This window comes from Lissotriton helveticus, chromosome 4_1 (genome assembly GCF_964261635.1).
Source record: "Lissotriton helveticus chromosome 4_1, aLisHel1.1, whole genome shotgun sequence".
Taxonomy (NCBI): domain Eukaryota; kingdom Metazoa; phylum Chordata; class Amphibia; order Caudata; family Salamandridae; genus Lissotriton; species Lissotriton helveticus.
Window position 1 is genome coordinate 78,021,034 of NC_136063.1, and position 21,931 is coordinate 78,042,964.

Here is a 21,931-nt window from a genome sequence, read left to right on the forward strand (position 1 = left end):
TATCCAAGTCATCATCTGTTAGATAGATGTCATCGACATAAGATAATGCCTCATCATCATACATTTGTAGTAACTCTGTTACTCTTGCTGAGAATAATCCGGGGCTATTCTTGAACCCCTGTGGGAGTCGACAGAAATTTTTCTGCGACCCCATTATTGAGAAAGCGGTCAAATACCTGCTTTCAGGTGCTATGTCTTGACAAAAGAATCCATTAGAGATGTCTAATGTTGTTTTGTATTTTTTGCGCACAATGTTATTCATTAGTGCTGCACTGTGTGAGTTTTGTACTGCAAATGTCTTGCAACATGAGTTAAGGTGTCTGTAGTCCAAAACTAGACGATATGAATCGTCTCGTTTGGAGACAGGAAACAAAGGATTGTTCATTTGTGAGGTGCATGTTTCAATCACCCCTTGGTATTCAAGTTGATCTAAGATCTCCCTGACTTGTTTTTTAGCTTCTTCCTTAATTGGGTACTGCCTCTGTGCAGTTGGTTGACATTTTAATTGGATTTTGTGAGGAGGAGAGTCCTCATCCCATCCTACATGATTTTTATATAATGCAGGAGCTTGGGCTACTGCCCATTTTCTTGCAAGTGTATATTTTTTATGAATTGGAATATGATTTGAGAAGGCAGGCATAATCATTTCTTCGCCATGAGGGCACTCCCTGACAAACTCTGGTTGTGGTATTGGGTTTCGTCAGATCTACATACTCTGTAAAAAAACTCTCGGACACCATAGAATAGAAGTTGGCACGGAAACTGGAAATGCAAAAGACAAGTTTATTAGGACCCCATGGGGTGGTGGTACATTCCTACAGCACCCTTCGGTAATGCAAGAAGTATCACACCGAACATCGGAAATTCATAGAAAATGGAAGCCAGAAAACACAAAATGGCCCCCGCAAGTATGGTCAATTTAAACACGAAAGTTTGTGTAGCTGAGCTAAATGCTAATCTAGTCACTCCCAAATTACGACATGGTGGCCAGTCTCTCTCAGCTAAAAGGATATCATAGCCTTTGGAAAGGTTATCCCAAAATAGACCCCTTACTTTTCTAGTCTTATCTCCCTCTATACATAATGTTATCTCGTATATTTTATGAGGTTTGCTAACTCTGCTGTCTGCAGTTTCCACTTGAATGTATTCATTCGTGTCCACTGTCTCCAGATGATTCATCAGGATCTTGCGAGCTATGGTCACTTCTGCTGCGCTGTCTAGCACTGTCTGGGCCCACTCTCCGTTTTTCAGCTGTGTCCTCAGTATCCTCGGCATGTTTGATTATTTTAATACTGGCTACCTTCTTTTTTGGAAATTGTAATTTTTTACTTTGATGAGCAGGTTCCTTGTCTTTGGACTTGACGTGCTCTTCCCTGTGTTCTGACCGTCCTCTTCTTTCCGCTTTCTGCGAGGAAGTCTGAAAAGATCGAGAGGGACGTGTATCAATATCTTGATATCTATCAGGTTTCTTTAGATTATCCCTATTTCTAAGGTTGTATCTTTTATCAGAGGGCTCCCTCTGGGGAGACTTGTGTCCTTGATCCGGAGTTCTTTCTCTCCGCCGAGGAGACCTTCCTCTGGACTGGAATCTTTTTTCTTTTGGAGTGGATTGTTTATTTCCATCCCAGCTCTTTTTTGGAGTGTTTAGATTATTTTTAATAAATATCTTTTCAGGATTTTCAGTTAGTTGGGGTTTTACTGGTTTCCCAACCCAAACTATATCTTCCTAGTTCCTCATAGGATTTCTCTATGATTCTGGCAAGTTCAAATGGTTGTTCTGCTATGTCTGTTTCTTTCAATTTCTGGCGGATCGCTACAGATGCTGCTTCTCCTTTTATGTTGGCTAATAATATAGCCGAGACCTGCTTGAAGTCTTTTAGTAATTTCATACCCAGAGTTAAAGCAGGTTCTGGACCGTATTCATTCTGAATCTGTCTTAGCACATCGGGTATTACCGCCATGGACGGAACACCATGTGTTTTTGTGTAAATGGAAGCAAATACTGTGCCCCAAGTGTCACAGTCCTCTATATGTGGTGCGATCCCCATTGGAAGGCAGATAGTCAGAATTCTATGTTTCTCAGTAGGGGTAGTATCCGGAAATACTGCCTCTATTTGAGTGATTTTTTGTGCTAACCAGAATGGAATTTGTTCCCGTTTTATGGGTACTTTACCCAGACATGATTGTATGTTCTGTGGTGGGATTTTGTTTGTGTTCCCCTGATGAGGGGTCAGCTGTGGAATGTTAACAGTTGGTTGGACTGTTGAAGTCGGCATTACATATTGGACTAATTGTCTATGTATTTTAATTATTATTTTTAGCTGGGCTAAAAGTTCTGGTACTGACATTTTTTCAATGTCTGGATGTGGTGTGTAGCTGGCTAGAACCGGCCACGTTGCTCCTGGTCTATCTAGTGGACCGAGCCTGGTGATGTGATTATTATGTTTTAGGGCGCCTTTAAACCAGAGCAGGTGCTCTTGGTATTTTAGTGGGATTTCAACCTCCTCGAAAGGAGTGTATTCATCCGGAGGTTCCTCTATCTTGTAATAGTGGAATTCATGTGTGACAGTGTTTGCTGCTGGAAAGTTTATCCATGAATAGAATACCTCTGTCTGCCGATATTCATGTGCCTCAATTACGAATATGACTGTACCACCTCTCGATGTTAGTCCATTTTCTATAAGTTTAAGAGTTATAGTTTTCCTTATGTTGACCGGAATGAGTATTGCATTCGGGTCATTCTGTAGGAGACTTGTGTCATCCTCTAGGAGTCGAGCTGCTATTCTTGCTGCCTCCCTTTCGTCTTCACTTTCTGTCATTTTTACTAACAGAAAGGTTTTTGTTGCAGATCAAGTTTCAGGGAAACAAAGATTAGGTGCACAATATTTTGGAACACTATCCTTCAACGTTGACTAAACCAAAAACTATACATAGAAATCTCTTCCTACTAAGTTCCGGCGGATTTTTAACCTTTTACCCACTCCAGACGTCTTTTGGAGTATTTACGGGAAAAAGGGTCTGTGTGAAAAAGCACGACTGAGTTACTCTAACGTCTTGCGTTAGATTTATCGCCTTAACAAACGTTGGGCGCCATGTAGTGTAGTTCCTATATTCCCAATAGGCTCTGCACATTGGAATAATATATTCAGCAGTGTAGACGTAGGACTGAGGTTATCTAGGTCTCTACTGACTATATTAGACTTAAGGTTTGCCAGCTAACTCAGAGGTCACTAGAAACTTTCTCGAATAAACGAGGAGGAGTTTAACCTCCCTGGATAGACAAGAAGGGATTAGCTTCTGACAACCATAAAACATGACAACTTTGCTCTCCCTGAATAAGAGTGTATCTCTAGAGTCGTGTGAAAACAATAGACAGCTATTTCACTCAGTCAAATGTGCATACTTGGTTTCACCAGAATGCAGAGAAAAGAGAGACGGGCATTTTCAATAAAAGGTGTGATTTATTGAGCAATCTTCTTTCTCATACAAGAGAAATGAATTGCCACGATTGCAATACTCATGGTAAAGTAAGTGCGTACAGTAAAAGGAAGATTATAAAATAATACTGTAAAAGCATTGATATGTTTCTTAGCCATATGATACTTTAAAATAGATAAAATATATACATACTTATATACATTGACTAATCGTACTCAACTGGTGCTTCTAAATACGCCTACCCCGGTGTACCTGACCTAAGCCTAATACGTGGGAAGGAGTAAATAAGTAGCAGTTTAACTTAAGTTTGTTTTGCCAAGAATCTGACTCAAGAATTCTCTGTAAGGGTTTAGTCAGTTCCGTACCTGCGTAATAGAAAGCAGGAGGTCTTGTATCTCTGTCTCAGGACTCGACATCCCAGTAACCCGCGAAGGTATCTGGAAACACCGGAGCTGGATTTCTCGGCAGGAGAAAAGACAGCGTCTTTCTCAGTGCGTCAAAGAGGAGGGGCAGCGTCCGTGGGCTCTCGCATGAGCTGGGCTCTCGGGCAAGTAGATAGCCGCTCTGCTCCAAAACCACCACCGTGTCTTTGCTTAAGGCAACGTTGGTATATTTATACCTGAAAGGTGCCTGGGTTTGACGTAAGGTTGGACATAAGACGTCAATAAAGATGTCACTAAGAACTGGCCGTTCTTACAGTGCTTTACAGGAGTTCTTGGACGAAATCAAACCAAAAGCAAGGGGGATTTCCCAGGTTGCTGGAGGCTTGGTTTTGTTTAGAGAACTCGGTGTGCTTTCTAGGGGGCCGGAGAAGTAGCCTTGCTTAATGTGACTGCAAAAAACACAGTTGATGGACAGAATGTAGAACAATGTCATACATTCACCCCAGTACAAGGATCTGGGCCTAAATCCATCGTTTTTTTGCACTCCACACCACCCTGGGTTAGACACTGGCTATATGCAAATCAGCTCTGACCCTGTGCCTTATGGGAACAGTCCAGTCCGAACTACCAAGCCATGGCTTTCCCAGACCGGAATCAAGCATCCAAGGACCGGTTTCTGGCTATCAGCCTTCATCAGCCTGGATAGCTTGACTCCAGTGGTGTTGAGAGCCTGGGACTCACGTCTGAGCATCCCCAGCACACTCAGGGTGAAATTGCAAAAAACACAGTTGATGGACAGAATGTAGAACAATGTCATACATTCACCCCAGTACAAGGATCTGGGCCTAAATCCATCATTTTTTTGCACTCCACACCACCCTGGGTTAGACACTGGCTATATGCAAATCAGCTCTGACCCTGTGCCTTATGGGAACAGTCCAGTCCGAACTACCAAGCCGTGTCTTTCCCAGACCGGAATCAAGCATCCAAGGACCGGTTTCTGGCTTGGTATTTCGGACTGGACTGTTCCCATGAGGCACAGGGTCAGAGCTGATTTGCATATAGCCAGTGTCTAACCCAGAGTGGTGTGGAGTGAAAAAAGAACGATGGATTTAGGCCCAGATCCTTGTACTGGGGTGAATGTATGACATTGTTCTACATTCTGTCCATCAACTGTGTTTTTTGCAATTTTCACCCCGAGTGGGCTGGGTATACTCAGACGTGAGTCCCAGGCTCTCCACACCACTGGAGTCAAGCTATCCAGGCTGATGAAGGCTGATAGCCAGAAACCAGTCCTTGGATGCTTGATTCCGGTCTGGGAAAGACATGGCTTGGTAGTTCGGACTGGACTGTTCCCATGAGGCACAGGGTCAGAGCTGATTTGCATATAGCCATTAGCCAGTGTCTAACCCAGGGTGGTGTGGAGTGAAAAAAATCGATGGATTTAGGCCCAGATCCTTGTACTGGGGTGAATGTATGACATTGTTCTACATTCTGTCCATCAACTGTGTTTTTAGCAATTTTCACCCCGAGTGGGCTGGGTATACTCAGACGTGAGTCCCAGGCTCTCCACACCACTGGAGTCAAACTATCCAGGCTCCTGAAGGCTGATAGCCAGAAACCGGTCCTTGGATGCTTGATTCCGGTCTGGGAAAGACATGGCTTGGTAATTCGGACTGGACTGTTCCCATGAGGCACAGGGTCAGAGCAGATTTGCATATAGCCAGTGTCTAACCCAGGGTGGTGTGGAGTGCAGAAAAAAACGATGGATTTAGGCCCAGATCCTTGTACTGGGGTGAATGTATGACATTGCTCTACATTCTGTCCATCAACTGTGTTTTTTGCAATTTTCACCCCGAGTGGGTTGGGTATACTCAGACATGAGTCCCAGGCTCTCCACACCACTGGAGTCAAGCTATCCAGGCTGATGAAGGCTGATAGCCAGAAACCGGTCCTTGAATGCTTGATTCCGGTCTGGGAAAGACATGGCTTGGTAGTTCAGACTGGACTGTTCCCATGAGGCACAGGGTCAGAGCTGATTTGCATATAGCCAGTGTCTAACCCAGGGTGGTGTGGAGTGCAAAAAACGATGGATTTAGGCCCAGATCCTTGTACTGGGGTGAATGTATGACATTGCTCTACATTCTGTCCATCAACTGTGCTTTTTGCAATTTTCACCCCGAGTGGGCTCGGTATACTTAGACGTGAGTCCCAGGCTCTCCACACCACTGGAGTCAAGCTATCCAGGCTGATGAAGGCTGATAGCCAGAAACCGGTCCTTGGATGCTTGTTTCCGGTCTGGGAAAGACATGGCTTGGTATTTCGGACTGGACTGTTCCCATGAGGCACAGGGTCAGAGCTGATTTGCATATAGCCAGTGTCTAACCCAGAGTGGTGTGGAGTGAAAAAAACGATGGATTTAGGCCCATATCCTTGTACTGGGGTGAATGTATGACATTGTTCTACATTCTGTCCATCAACTGTGTTTTTTGCAATTTTCACCCCGAGTGGGCTGGGTATACTCAGACGTGAGTCCCAGGCTCTCCACACCACTGGAGTCAAGCTATCCAGGCTGATGAAGGCTGATAGCCAGAAACCGGTCCTTGGATGCTTGATTCCGGTCTGGGAAAGACATGGCTTGGTAGTTCGGACTGGACTGTTCCCATGAGGCACAGGGTCAGAGCTGATTTGCATATAGCCAGTGTCTAACCCAGGGTGGTGTGGAGTGCAAAAAAACGATGGATTTAGGCCCAGATCCTTGTACTGGGGTGAATGTATGACATTGTTCTACATTCTGTCCATCAACTGTGTTTTTTGCAATTTTCACCCCGAGTGGGCTGGGTATACTCAGACGTGAGTCCCAGGCTCTCCACACCACTGGAGTCAAGCTGTCCAGGCTGATGAAGGCTGATAGCCAGAAACCGGTCCTTGGATGCTTGATTCCGGTCTGTGAAAGATATGGCTTGGTAGTTCGGACTGGACTGTTCCCATGAGGCACAGGGTCAGAGCTGATTTGCATATAGCCAGTGTCTAACCCAGGGTGGTGTGGAGTGCAAAAAAACGATGGATTTAGGCCCAGATCCTTGTACTGGGGTGAATGTATGACATTGTTCTACATTTTGTCCATCAACTGTGTTTTTTGCAATTTTCACCCCGAGTGGGCTGGGTATACTCAGACGTGAGTCCCAGGCTCTCCACACCACTGGAGTCAAGCTATCCAGGCTGATGAAGGCTGATAGCCAGAAACCGGTCCTTGGATGCTTGATTCCGGTCTGGGAAAGACATGGCTTGGTAGTTCGGACTGGACTGTTCCCATGAGGCACAGGGTCAGAGCTGATTTGCATATAGCCAGTGTCTAACCCAGGGTGGTGTGGAGTGCAAAAAAACGATGGATTTAGGCCCAGATCCTTGTATTTGGGTGAATGTATGACATTGTTCTACATTCTGTCCATCAACTGAGTTTTTTGCAATTTTCACCCCGAGTGGGCTGGGTATACTCAGACGTGAGTCCCAGGCTCTCCACACCACTGGAGTCAAGCTATCCAGGCTGATGAAGGCTGATAGCCAGAAACCGGTCCTTGGATGCTTGATTCCGGTCTGGGAAAGACATGGCTTGGTAGTTCGGACTGGACTGTTCCCATGAGGCACAGGGTCAAAGCTGATTTGCATATAGCCAGTGTCTAAGCCAGGGTGGTGTGGAGTGCAAAAAAACGATGGATTTAGGCCCAGATCCTTGTACTGGGGTGAATGTATGACATTGTTCTACATTCTGTCCATCAACTGTGTTTTTTGCAATTTTCACCCCGAGTGGGCTGGGTATACTCAGACGTGAATCCCAGGCTCTCCACACCACTGGAGTCAAGCTATCCAGGCTGATGAAGGCTGATAGCCAGAAACCGGTCCTTGGATGCTTGATTCCGGTCTGGGAAAGACATGGCTTGGTAGTTCGGACTGGACTGTTCCCATGAGGCACAGGGTCAGAGCTGATTTGCATATAGCCAGTGTCTAACCCAGGTTGGTGTGGGGTGCAAAAAAACGATGGATTTAGGCCCAGATCCTTGTACTGGGGTGAATGTATGACATTGTTCTACATTCTGTCCATCAACTGTGTTTTTTGCAATTTTCACCCCGAGTGGGCTGGGTATACTCAGACGTGAGTCCCAGGCTCTCCACACCACTGGAGTCAAGCTGTCCAGGCTGATGAAGGCTGATAGCCAGAAACCGGTCCTTGGATGCTTGATTCCGGTCTGTGAAAGATATGGCTTGGTAGTTCGGACTGGACTGTTCCCATGAGGCACAGGGTCAGAGCTGATTTGCATATAGCCAGTGTCTAACCCAGGGTGGTGTGGAGTGCAAAAAAACGATGGATTTAGGCCCAGATCCTTGTACTGGGGTGAATGTATGACATTGTTCTACATTTTGTCCATCAACTGTGTTTTTTGCAATTTTCACCCCGAGTGGGCTGGGTATACTCAGACGTGAGTCCCAGGCTCTCCACACCACTGGAGTCAAGCTATCCAGGCTGATGAAGGCTGATAGCCAGAAACCGGTCCTTGGATGCTTGATTCCGGTCTGGGAAAGACATGGCTTGGTAGTTCGGACTGGACTGTTCCCATGAGGCACAGGGTCAGAGCTGATTTGCATATAGCCAGTGTCTAACCCAGGGTGGTGTGGAGTGCAAAAAAACGATGGATTTAGGCCCAGATCCTTGTATTTGGGTGAATGTATGACATTGTTCTACATTCTGTCCATCAACTGTGTTTTTTGCAATTTTCACCCCGAGTGGGCTGGGTATACTCAGACGTGAGTCCCAGGCTCTCCACACCACTGGAGTCAAGCTATCCAGGCTGATGAAGGCTGATAGCCAGAAACCGGTCCTTGGATGCTTGATTCCGGTCTGGGAAAGACATGGCTTGGTAGTTCGGACTGGACTGTTCCCATGAGGCACAGGGTCAAAGCTGATTTGCATATAGCCAGTGTCTAAGCCAGGGTGGTGTGGAGTGCAAAAAAACGATGGATTTAGGCCCAGATCCTTGTACTGGGGTGAATGTATGACATTGTTCTACATTCTGTCCATCAACTGTGTTTTTTGCAATTTTCACCCCGAGTGGGCTGGGTATACTCAGACGTGAATCCCAGGCTCTCCACACCACTGGAGTCAAGCTATCCAGGCTGATGAAGGCTGATAGCCAGAAACCGGTCCTTGGATGCTTGATTCCGGTCTGGGAAAGACATGGCTTGGTAGTTCGGACTGGACTGTTCCCATGAGGCACAGGGTCAGAGCTGATTTGCATATAGCCAGTGTCTAACCCAGGTTGGTGTGGGGTGCAAAAAAACGATGGATTTAGGCCCAGATCCTTGTACTGGGGTGAATGTATGACATTGTTCTACATTCTGTCCATCAACTGTGTTTTTTGCTTAATGTGACAGCATGTGCTACGACTGAATTATGGATATGATTACTATGCCGTTGTATGGATATTATTGATTATAACCGGACAAGGGCATAAAATAGGAATATCGATTCAGGTTCCTAGATAAAAACACTACACTTTTATTTACACTCAAGTACTCTAATCCTACTGCAGCTTTTATTCTTTTATCCAATCAAGCTGTATTTCACAAAATTTGTTTAACCAATACTAACGCGGCTCTATTTTGACCTCGGTACCACTCCTTACTGCGGACACCTCCTTTACAAAAGCCTCTAAAAATCACAACCCTGCTGTTTTGACCAATCCCAGCGCAGCACTATGTGATATCAGTGTGACAACTGACCCCTCCTTTATAATTCCCCGTCTTGTCACACAAACCTGCTGTCTCAACCAATCCCAGCGCGGCACTTTGTGACGTCAGTGCAACTCCGGCAACTGACCCTCCCTTCACAAGGTAATATGAACATTTATTTTCCTTTAACCTCTCACCAAAATTTTCATTATTAACAACATAAAAACATTTGCTACTCTGTCTGTTTCATAAACTAAAATGGATGATTTCTTTTACTACAAGTAAAACCTTCCAATTAATCTTCATACACTGCGAGTAAAAGCTTCTGTTAACTCTTCACCCAAGCTCAGAAGAACCTGCTACTCCTTCAGTGTTATCCTTTCTAGGTGATATAACTCCAAATTTCACCAGCACACTCTTTGCTAACAATCACTCTCACTTTTTCACAGAATTCAATTACTAAAACAGACGAGTAACCTCACTGCAGTGTGGCTTCCATTCACCGCCCATAAACTCACTCACTCATATAGGCCGGTGAACACCGCTGGGGATAAATTTTTAGGGCTAAAATTATATATTCGTTTGCCTATCGATTCTTAAATCTATTACTAATCTGAAGCCCTTTCTTTAACTAATGAATCTATTTTAGTTGATTAGAACATGATGATTATAACATAGGTCTCATTTACCTGATTTTCTCATTGAATAACCACAGACTCTAGTAAGTTTTAAATGTTTATCTAAATTAATCATAAGAGCAAAACAAATTACAGTGTTAACTCCATCTTTCGGAGGAAGAAAATTGGTCTATCCACTTAAAATAAGATTTCACAACAAGTACTTCAGGAAAGAGAGGATAGAGAGAGAAAGGCACATTGACACAATACACAGAATTATATTTACCTAGGATGGTGTGAAAATCGGACCCATCTGGCCAAGAGTTATGGGCCCCTTAGAAAGCTCAGGTGACAGGTACTACAGGACAGGATAGGACAGGACAGATGACCTCTTCTGGATTTGACGTCTGCGTCCCACCCTTCTCTGATGCTAACTTCCTCCTCCATTCTTCTGCGATCTTCTTCTAATTTCTATTACCTCCTCAATTCTTCCACGATTTTCTTCTAATTCTAATTTGCTTTGAAAATTCTAAGTCTGCTTCTTCAAGTATTCAATCAGCGTTCAGACAGCATCTCTGTCTCTCAGCGTTCTGGCTGCAACTGCTCTCTCTCTAATCTAATTAACTACCCCAATTATACTTTCCTAATGGCATCTACCACCCCTAATGTTTAAACCTTATGAAACTCCTGTTTCTAGTTAGACGAGCTGAGGAGATGATCATCACACCATGCTAAGTTGTAATACTTTTCTTAAGATCATTGTTTTAAGTTCTCGCCCATTAATTTGTTCTCCCAAGCTTTATTTCCCACCCATATTTGTAAACTCTATCGACAACAATGTATACAATTTCACAGTTGTTCATTTCTCTTCAGGATGTTCAGCTGATTCTCAGTACATGTGTGGAGAATGTCCTTGGACGAGTCCCAAAACTTGAGCTCACTGCTTCGGAGTTGTCCCTCCTGCGCATGTGGGCAAACCCACGTGGGTGTCGGACCTAAGCATCGTTCAGAGGCCCAAATACGAACTAATAGAGGTCAAAAGACAAAGTATTAAATTCAGAATAGAATGATTTCACTGTATACCACCTATCTCTACTCTAATCCCATTTACTTATAAAGACTATTTATGTATTAGCACTTAGTACATAACGCAGTTTAGTTTCAGCAAAGCAGATGCTTAGTACGTGAGTTCCCAAGCGGCCATATTAGATGCTATTACGCAGAAGCAGAATTTTCCCTCCAAGCGTTAAGCCGTCATGCATCTGACGAATGCGCAGTACATTTACCTGTGTTAGCAGCCATCTTTAATTTCACTTAGGTTACTTGTTAGTAATACACATAGGCAAGCTTCCCCTTTTCTATAAAATAGGGAATGTTGTGCAAAATTAGTATTACAGACATTATTAATACTTCGTTACGGGAATATATGAGAGGATTGCGGCTGAGCAAGTCTCTTTTACACAAGTCCTTGCTCCATTAGGGTTGCTCACTCTACAGACTCTGCAGTGCACCTCACTCTACAGACTCTGCAGTGCTCCTTACTCTACAGACTCTGCAGTGCTCCTCACTCTACAGTGCTCCTTACTCTACAGCCTCTGCAGTGCTCCTCACTCTACAGACTCTGCAGTGCTCCTCACTCTACAGACTCTGCAGTGCTCCTCACTCTACAGACTCTGCAGTGCTCCTCACTCTACAGACTCTGCAGTGCTCCTCACTCTACAGACTCTGCAGTGCTCCTCACTCTACAGACTCTGAAGTGTTCTTCACTCTACAGACTTTGCAGTGTACCTCACTCTACAGACTCAGCAGTGTTCCTCACTCGACAGACTCTCCAGTGCTCCTCACTTGACAGACTCTGCAGTGCTCCTCACTCGACAGACTCTGCAGTGTTCCTCACTCTACAGACTCAGCAGTGCTCCTCACTCGACAGACTCTCCAGTGCCCCTCACTCGACAGACTCTGCAGTGCTCCTCACTCTATAGACTCTGCAGTGCTCCTCACTCTACAGACTCTGCAGTGCTCCTCACTCGACAGACTCTGCAGTGTTCCTCACTCGACAGACTCTGCAGTGTTCCTCACTCTACAGACTCTGCAGTGCTCCTCACTCTACAGACTCTGCAGTGTTCCTCACTCTACAGACTCTGCAGTGCTCCTCACTCTACAGACTCTGCAGTGTTCCTCACTCTACAGACTCTGCAGTGCTCCTCACTCTACAGACTCTGCAGTGTTCCTCACTCTAGTGTGTGTGGTAGAATATTGCGCTTGTCAAACTGTGTGGTATCATTGCCCTTCAGTTTTAAACTTATTGCGTTGTTGCACAGACCAATCTCACGGCACAGAATTTTATTAAACCTACATCTTAAATGCTTTTAAATACCTGTAATTCTTATGGGATGTTATAACTTTGCTTCCTGCTCGACCCCCGGGGTACCCGGATGTTAAACGGGACCACATTGCACTGGGGTTGACGCTCTAGTTGTTTTTTCTCCTCCACAATTTGAACCGCGCCAAAGGCAAGCTCATGTGCGCCCGTAGGAGCGCAACCAGCACCAGAATCTCTGGTTGTTTAATACCCCAAATATATAGCAGAAAACAATTGTTCGATCTGGGAAGAAGCACATGCACGGCACATGCTCTATCTCTGCAAAACTTACACGGAGGTAAGGCCTCTTGCTCTAAATGCCTCTTTCGGCTTAATCTTGGTGTTTATAATTGCTCCATGCCTACTAACAGGGCAGGGAATGGGTCGGGAGTAGAAAAGCCTGGGGTTTCTAGAGACAGAGAAAGGGGGAACAGGGATAGTAATACAAACGGGCCTGCTAGATATCCTAAGGTAACATATAAGCAGCATGTGCAGTGTCTTCTGCTAAACGCCCACTCTGTGGTAAAGCGCAAATACCAGCTGGAAGATCTAATTGAACTATCCACCCCGGATATAGTCTTTGTGACTGAAACCTGTACAGACAAAACATCATGCCCTGATTTGAATATCGCGCTACCAACAGGCCATGCTGACATCTCGCAAGACAGGGAGAAAGGCAAAGGGGGGTATAGCGATCATTTGCAGAGATTACTTAAAGGTGCTGGTGGAAGCTATCTGTGTTCTACCTGCAGAGGAGCTGCATTTCTGTATTAAACACATTAATCTCTCGACCGTTCAGGGGCTATTAATATACCGCCCACCTGGGCCCAAAGCGGCTTTCTCCCAGGCTCTTCTGATGCTTTTGGAGTCATAAACTGATCCCCACTCCCTTACAATCCTGGGTGATTTTAACTATCATCTAGAATTAAAAAGCAACTCGGATACAATTAGGCTGCTGGGAAAATCAAGCAGCTTTTAATCTAAATCAACTAATAACCGAATCCACCCACCAGGCGGGACATACGCTGGATGGCATTTTTACAAACAGACCTGATATTAATCTGACCAAAATATTAACCCTCCCATTGACAGATCATAAGGCTGTCCATTTTAACATCAACATTATGCAGCCACACCACTGCACACAAACTAAGCCATCCAAGGCAAAAATTTGGCACTGGAATAAAGTTCAAGGCAATGACCTAGAGTTGGCCCTTAGTCACTTCCCTGCCCCGCTAGCGAAGGATAATAATGAGGCAGCTGCGTAGCTCAATGGCTGGCTAATGGTAGCGGCTGAGCGCGTTGCACCTGAAAAACTGGTGATGGTAAAGAGATCTAAGATATCGTCACCGAGGTACAGCCCCAAGCTCAAGTGCCGAAAATTGCAGGAAAGCTGAGCGTCTCTGGAGACAAGACTACAGCAACGAAAAGAAAACAATTTATAATTTAGCTATACAACAATATAAGGAAGCAATTATTACTGCAAAAGAGCTATTTTCACAACCAAGATAAAGGAAGCTGGAAAATCTACTAAGGAACTTTTTTAATCTGTTAATTTGCTGGCTAAACCACAACAGGACAATGCTTTTAAACCAGACCACGCTATGTGTAACAAACTTGCCTTATTTTTCCCGGATACACACGGTGTTAGTGCAGCGGCTGAGGGATGTGGGGGTGGAGGACTCGGCCCTAGCTCTACTATCCTCCTTTTTAGAGGTGAGGGAGCAGAGGCTGTTCTGGGATGGTCTGCAGTCGGATACTTTCCAACTTCCATGCGGCGTCTCGCAGTGTTTGGCTCTATCCCCGACAATGTTTAACATCTACATCACCCTGTTGGCCAGACTTATCAGGAGGCATAGTTTTGCCCTGGTCTCAAATGCTGATGATTCTCAGTTTGTCATCTCCATTACTAATCAGCCTGAGACCACAGCCACCAGGTTTCATGTTTGTCTCACTGAGATTATGACTTGGATGAACCGTAGCTTCCTGAAAATTAACACAGACAAAACGGAGGTGATGGAGTTCGGTCTGGGCCGGCCCCTGTGGAATGATTACTGGTGGCTGACTGAGGCCGGGGAATGCCCCCGCCCTGTCCTCAAAGTCAGGAACCTCGGGGTCATTTTTGACGACCAATTGAACTTTTCTGCCCAGGTAAATAGTCTCACTTCCTCTTGCTTCTTTCCACTAAAATCCCTGAGAAAAATCTTTCCGTTCATTTCACAAGAGTAGCAAAAGACGTGATGGTGGCACTTTTCTTGTCCAAGCTGTACTATTGCAATGCCCTTTTTATGGGCATTGACAAGTCCAAGATGAGAAAATTCCAATCCCTACAGAATGCCGCAGCATGACTACTTTTAGGCATACCCAAAGGACAATCAACTTCGGCAGGAATTAAATTACTACACTGGCTCCCTGTCCAGCAGCGGGTGGAATTTAAGGCTTTATGCCTTGTGCATAAGGCACTGTAAGGTGGTGGTGCTGAGGACATCCAAAGAATGTTCCTAACCTACACCCCCCCACGGGCCCTTAGATCTGCCAGTCTGGGGCTTATACAGATCACAAAGACCAGACAGACAAGATGGGGGGCAGGACGCTATCGAATTGCGCAGCAAAGCTATGGAATAAAATGCCTACGGCAATGAAACTTCAACCCAATTGGCAGCTCTTTAGGAAGGAGCTGAAAACATGGCTGTTCACCTCCATATAGGTCCCCGGGTAATACAGAACACAGATCCTGTCCACACACTCTAGCACCAAGACGCCACAGCAATTGAGCGCTCTATAAACATATAAACATAAACATCTACAGACTCCGCAGTGCTCCTCAATCTACAAACTCTGCGTTGTTCCTCACTCTACAGACTCTGCGTTGTTCCTCACTCTACAGACTCTGCAGTGTTGCTCGCTCTACAGACTCAGCAGTGCTCCTCCCTCCAGACTATGCAGAGCTCCTCGCTCTACAGACTCCGCAGTGCTCATCACTCTACAGACTCTGCGGTGCTCATCACTCTACAGACTCTGCAGTGCTCCTCACTCCACAGACTATGCAGTGCTCTTTACTCTACAGACTCTGCAGTGCTCCTCACTCTACAGACTCTGCAGTGTTCCTCACTCTGCAGACTCTAAAGTGCTCCTCACTCTAGACTCTGCAGTGTTCCTCACTCCACAGACTCTGCAGTGTTCCTCACTCTATGGACTCTGCAGTGCTCCTCACTCTACAGACTTTGCAGTGTTCTTCACTCTACAGACTCTGCAGTCTTCCTCACTCTACAGACTCTGCAGTCTTCCTCACTCTACAGACTCTGCAGTCTTCCTCACTCTACAGACTCCGCAGTGTTCATCACTCTACAGATTCCGCAGTGTTCCTCACTCAACAGACTGCAGTGTTCCTTGCTCTACAGACTCCGCAGTGTTCCTCGCTCTACAGACTCTGCAGTGCTCCTCACTCTACAAACTGCAGTGTTCCTCACTCTACAGACTCTGCAATGCTCCTCACTCTACAGACTCTGCAGTGTTCCTCGCTCCACAGACTCTGCAGTGTTCCTCGATCTACAGACTCTGCAGTGCTCCTCACTCTACAGACTCTGCAGTGCTCCTCACTCTACAGACTTTGCAGTGTCCCTTGCTCTACAGACTCTGCAGTGTCCCTCGCTAAGAATTTTCTTACCCAATTAATTAGACGACAGTCACCAGATGTGGTTTTGCTCCAAGAGACCCACCTTCTGGGTAAGCGATGTATGGCGTTACAACGGGGAGGTTGCAAACCTGTGGCTCATGCCGGTTTCACTTCGGGTTCCAGGGGGGTCGGGATTTTAGTAAAAAACTCCTTTCCGTTCACCATACAAGAGACCTGGTTTGACAATCGAGGCAGATACTTTGGCGTATCAGGGATTTGGGAGGGGAGGTTGGTTACGTTCCTCTCTATATATGTCCCCCCTGCTTTGCAATCTGACACCTTTCGCGATTTGGGCAGGGTGTTTTTATAGTTGCCCGTTGGTATCCTGGTGCTTGGGGGAGATTTCAATTCAGTATCTGACGGTTGGCTTAACAGAAAACCCTCTTGTGTGTTGTTGCCCTCCCGTAGATGGCTATCAGACTTTCTTTCTACTACTGGCATGGTTGATGTGTGGAGATTGCGGCACCCTGGTGCACTGGAGTATACCCATGTGTCCGCAGCGCATCGATCCTCCTCCAGAATAGACTACGTTTTGGTGCCCGCGTCACAGGCGATGTTTGTTAGGGAGGTGCGTCACCTCGCTAGGGGAATATCGGATCACTCACCGATTTGGCTTCAACTTACACTTGGGCAAGGTAATGTGGCTAAGATAGCTCCAATTAGTGCCTGGAGATTGAGAGACCCTACCATTAAAAAGGAGTTGGTTCGTGCAATGGATAGATACTTTACTGAGAATTCAGGGACGGTCGATTCTGCTTGCTCTCTCTGGGAGGCCTACAAGACAGTTATCAGGGGGGAGGCGCTATCCCTTATCTCTGGGCAGAAGAAGAGGAGCAGGGCGGATATTGATAGGATTGAAGCGGAGCTGGTGGCATTGGAGAGGGAGGTGGCAGCACACGGAGAACAGGGGGCGGTCCACCGCCTGGCTCTTCTTCGGGATGAGTACAAGCGTTTGGCGCGTGATAAGGCGAAGGAACAACACGCCGCCACGCAAAGTAGAATTTATGAACATGGTGATAAGGCAGGGAAATTGATTAAGTGGCTGGAAAAGGGAGACTGGGGGTCGCGACTGGTGCCGGAGCTGCAAACAGCGGGCTCGGGCGTTACGTCTGACCCGCAGACCATTGTGGATGAATTCGCCAGTTACTATGAAGGGGTTTATGCTTCGCCAGGCCTTTATACAGTGGAGGAGACCGCAGAGGTTATCAGAGATATCCCGATGTCCGCACTGTCTGTTGAACATAGAGAGTTCTTAGATTCCGCGATCACTAACGACGAGGTCGGGATGGCGATCCGGGGTGTTCACTCCGGAAAGGCCTCGGGCCCGAATGGTATTCCAGTAGAATTGTATAAACTGCATGCGGACCGTCTTTCTTCGTTCCTAAAAGACATGTATATTGAGAGTAGAGAGACTGGCGTACTACCCTATGACCAACGTATAGCCAATATTATAGTGATTTATAAAGATGGCAAGCCCAGATTGGAGTGCTCCTCCTACCGACCGATCCCTCTCCTTAATGCGGAACCCAAGGTATTGGCCAAGTTGCTAGCTAACCGCTTGGTGAAGGTAATCTCTGGATTGGTACACCCAGATCAATCTGGGTTTATGCTGCGCCGTAATACTGCCCTTAATCTTCGTAGACTCCATGGAGTGGTGGCCTCCGCTTCCCATATACATGAACCGGCGGTGCTTTTGTCTTTGGACGCCACTATGGCGTTCGACAGGGTGGAATGGTTTTACTTGTTTGCAGTGTTGGAGAAGCTTGGGTTTGGTCCAGAGTTCATACGCTGGGTCCGTCTGATATACACAGGACCGTTGGCCCGAGTGGTGGTGAATAATCATAAGTCCCACGATTGTCCCCTGCGGAGGGGCACCCGTCAGGGTTGTCCCCTATCACCTCTTTTGTTTGCCCTGGCCCTTGAGCCGCTCGCGGCTTGGGTACGCTGGGACCGATCGATTAAAGGTTTGCGATGGACTCCGGAGTGGGAAGATAAAATATCGCTCTACGCGGATGACATACTCCTGTACCTGACTTCCCCCCGGCAGTCCCTCATAGTTTTTATGGATATTTTGGCAATCTACGGTAGATACTCTGGTTTTGCTGTTAACTGGGCGAAGTCGGTTCTCTTTGTGTTGAGCGGAGATTCTCCCAGAGTTCCCGCTAATTGTCCGGTGAAAATCGAACTGGTTAGCTTTCGTTACCTTGGTATACACATCTCGAAGGATCCCAAGGTGCGCTTTGATGCCAATTTGTGTCCCCCCTTGGCTAGACTCCGTCGTGATACTACTAAATGGAGGGAGTTGCCGCTCTCCTTGCTTGGTCGGCGGTTTTATTCAAGATGATGGCTCTTCCACGGTTTTTGTATGCCCTGCAGAACTCCTTTGATCCCGTCCCTCAGTCCTATTTTAACGAAATAGAGTCATTGCAGCGCCGGCTTGTCTGGACTGGGAAGCCGCGGATCGCACTATTCAAATTGATGTTACCCTGGTATGATGGTGGGATCGGACTTCCTAATGTCAGGAAATATTGTTGGGCCTCCCAGTTGACCCCTATTAATCATGCGGTCTACGGCTCGCCGGCGGACCCCGGCTTTGCCATGGATCGCGGACAACTGCCGGGTGGGGACTTCCTTAGAGTTCTTTATGCTAGACGTGGCAGGTATCCTTTGCTGGGTCCGAAGTCGGTTTCGGCGCGAGTGTGGCACGTGGCTAACCGTGCTATTAAATGGGACGGTAAGATAATGATGCCCACGCCATTGTGGAGCTCTGAAGCTTTGGGTAGTTTGTGGAAGTCAAAGGGCTTTGATCGCTGGGACTTGATCGGCATATCGCAGGTCCGGGATATGTGGGGCAAAGAGGGGGTTTTGACCTTTGAGGAATTGCAAGCCAGGCACCAACTGAACGACAGTGAGAAGTATCGGTATCTACAGATTAAACACGTGCTGGCTGCGGCTGTCCCTGATGGTGAAAGGCCGCCGCCGGCTTCCCAGCTAGAGGACCGACTCTTGGATGGGTTCCTTCCCACTAAGGCGATTTCTCTGGTCTATAAGAAACTGGTTAACCACACTGAGGATCCCCTAGTCAGAGTACGGGAACAATGGGTTGCGGATGGTTTAGTTCTGGAAGATAAGGACTGGGTGGAGGCTGTTTCTTCCCCTCGGGAGGTTGCGATCTCCATGAGACTTCGCTTGATACAGCTTAGGATCCTCCACCGGTCCTATACCACGGGCCCCGGTCTGTACCGTATGGGGCTTGCCTCAGGCGCGGACTGCCGTAGGGGATGTCGTTTGCCTGGAAATTTTTTACACATTTTGTGGGAATGCCCAGTGGTTCAGAATTACTGGAGCAAGATACATGAAAAAATTAGCGAGGTGTTGGAAGTATCGATTGCGCTTGAGGCGCGGCGCTGCCTGCTCAATGTCTGGGAGCCTACCGATCTCACATCTCATGGTAGGACTTGGGTTACCCTCGCATGTATGCTTGCCAAGAGAAACATAGCTCAGTTGTGGGGGGCGGGTCGAGCTCCTCAGATACGGAAATGGATGGAGGACCTTGATTGGTGCATGTTCCGGGAGAAATCAGTGTATGTCGCTAGGGGGAGACCCCGTAAGTGGGGGAAGATTTGGGACGCATGGAACTCCTATCGAGGGGTTATTTGCACTCCACCCAATATTGATCCGATCCGGGAGGAACTGGATGTGACTTGAGCCCTTTTGCTATACTCCTGCATAATTCTGAATTGTTGGAATCTGTACTCTCCGTTTCTGCTATGCTGATGCCTTGGATTGATGGTCATGTTTTGTTGTTTGCTGTTTATATTCAATAAAAAGAATTTGAAAAAAAAAAAGTGTGCGTTGTAAAAGTATGCGTTGTAACGTCATACAACCTACAAAACTTGAACAGCCCCAGGTGACGAGTTTAAATCTACTCACCACCCCTTTGCACAAAGGGTCTGTCACGCCATTACAGAAAGTGCACAGCAAGCTCTCTGCTATCTATACTCAAAAGAAAACGAGTGGCTATGAGAGGCATGATGTCTATCCCAGCAGGCTGTTCGGATGGAAAAGTCCTCTGCAAGGTGGAGACGAGTGCCCCTGGCCTGAGAACCTAACCGTATTTGTAAAAAATCATTTATCTGAAAGGAAAATAATAGTTAAGACGCAGTCATGGTGATTTAAAAGAAGCAAAGGTGTATTTTCTTTCTGCCCCGGAGCAGAAACAGAGTGCAATCTGTCAAATGTTTTGTCTTGTTTGAGTTGAGATGTCCCTTATATATGTTTAAACACGCATTACATTTGCGTAACTCATTATCAAAGTACAACTGCAAAGTTTAACCCAAGGAAAGATAATTATATTTCAAAAGGAAAGATAACTGTAACATCAAAGTACATTTACAATGATCACATCCAAGGGGCCTATACCCGCTTATCTCAGTTTGAGGCAGATGTTTGAATCAAATGACATTCTTCACACAAGTGGCCAATCCTCCCCGAAGAAAGCATCTTGGTTACTGTAGGAGGCTGACTTAGTATAAGGTGCTCACCTATTTCAGTGAAGCACTATGCACTAAACCCCAAAACCCGTATGGTGATTTTAGAGGTATTAGACAACCAAAGAAAACTCTCCAAGGGGTAGCTGTGGAGAGCAGCCTTCAGCCTTATCCAGGAGTGTTAAGCAACTGTTTTACCAGGTCTAATTATGTAGTGCAGGTTAAACGAAAAAGAACCACACCGCGTATATATAACAATATGTATATTTATTACACAGCACTCACTAACACACATATACAATACTTCAATTGCAAGAGGTAAGTAAGTACATTACACAGTAGTCTCCTGGGGGAGACAAAACCATATACTAAAAAGTGGAATGCAAACTGTGACCGAAGTCGGGATTTGGACCAGGAAACTCAAAAAAAGATGGGGACACAAGGAACCACCCGAGGTAAGTACCCAGGAAATTCATGAAGGTTATGTGTAGAGTGGAAACACAGCCCTGTACTCAATAGAAGTCAAAAGGAAAGTCGCTGTTGCAGTTTTTACAAAGAACTACCCTTCCCAGTGGACCCTGAAGAAACCCAGTGGAAGAAAGAAGGTTGGGGAATCACCCCACAGTGGATACCCCAGGAACCAGGATGCCGGCCTCAGGGAAGCCGGGAGCCTAGGTGCGAAGTGACATTGAAAACCGCTGTAGACCACAATGGAGGACTTTAGTAAAGGCTGGCGAAGACTGAGCAAGAGTCCGTGGAATCCAAGGGTGGATTCTAGAAGAGAAGATCCGGCAAGCAGAGGGGACAGAGTCTATGCCAGTCAGAGGTGACCGGGAGGCACTGATGGGCAATGCCCACCGATGTCAGAAGATGCAGGAGTGATGACGGTGAGCATGTTGCTGTAGCTTTAAGGACCAGAAAATGCTGAGAAAGTCCAGGAGTCATGCCCGAGCCGTCCCAATTTGGAAGTCGAGAACCAGAGCGTGGTGTCCGGCGGGAGCACCAACAAGCCTTGGCAGCTGCGACAGGTGTGGAAAACAATGAAGGAGCAACGTTTGGACCAGCAAAGTCCAAGGGACTTACCAAGTAAGGGAGGGTCAAAGCAGGCCCCGAGCAAGCAGGGAAGCCCACTGAAGCAAGAGAAGACCCTTCAAAGGACCCACAGGCCAAAGGCACAGGAGTTGCAAGACGACCTCGAGCAACTAACCAAAGATGGATCCCCACAGAGCAGAGGATGT

The 21,931-nt window shown here is 46.4% G+C and overlaps 1 long non-coding RNA gene across 2 annotated transcripts in view; it reads right to left on the reverse strand.

The window, feature by feature from the left end:
- Positions 1-10,344: 10,344 nt before the first annotated feature.
- Positions 10,345-21,931, reverse strand: part of LOC144828367 (uncharacterized) — a 36,053-nt gene continuing 24,466 nt past the window's right edge. For both annotated transcript variants that reach the window (XR_013610435.1, XR_013610434.1), the window contains exon 3: positions 10,345-11,190. This is a non-coding gene — a long non-coding RNA (uncharacterized LOC144828367). The remainder of the gene's footprint in view (positions 11,191-21,931) is intronic.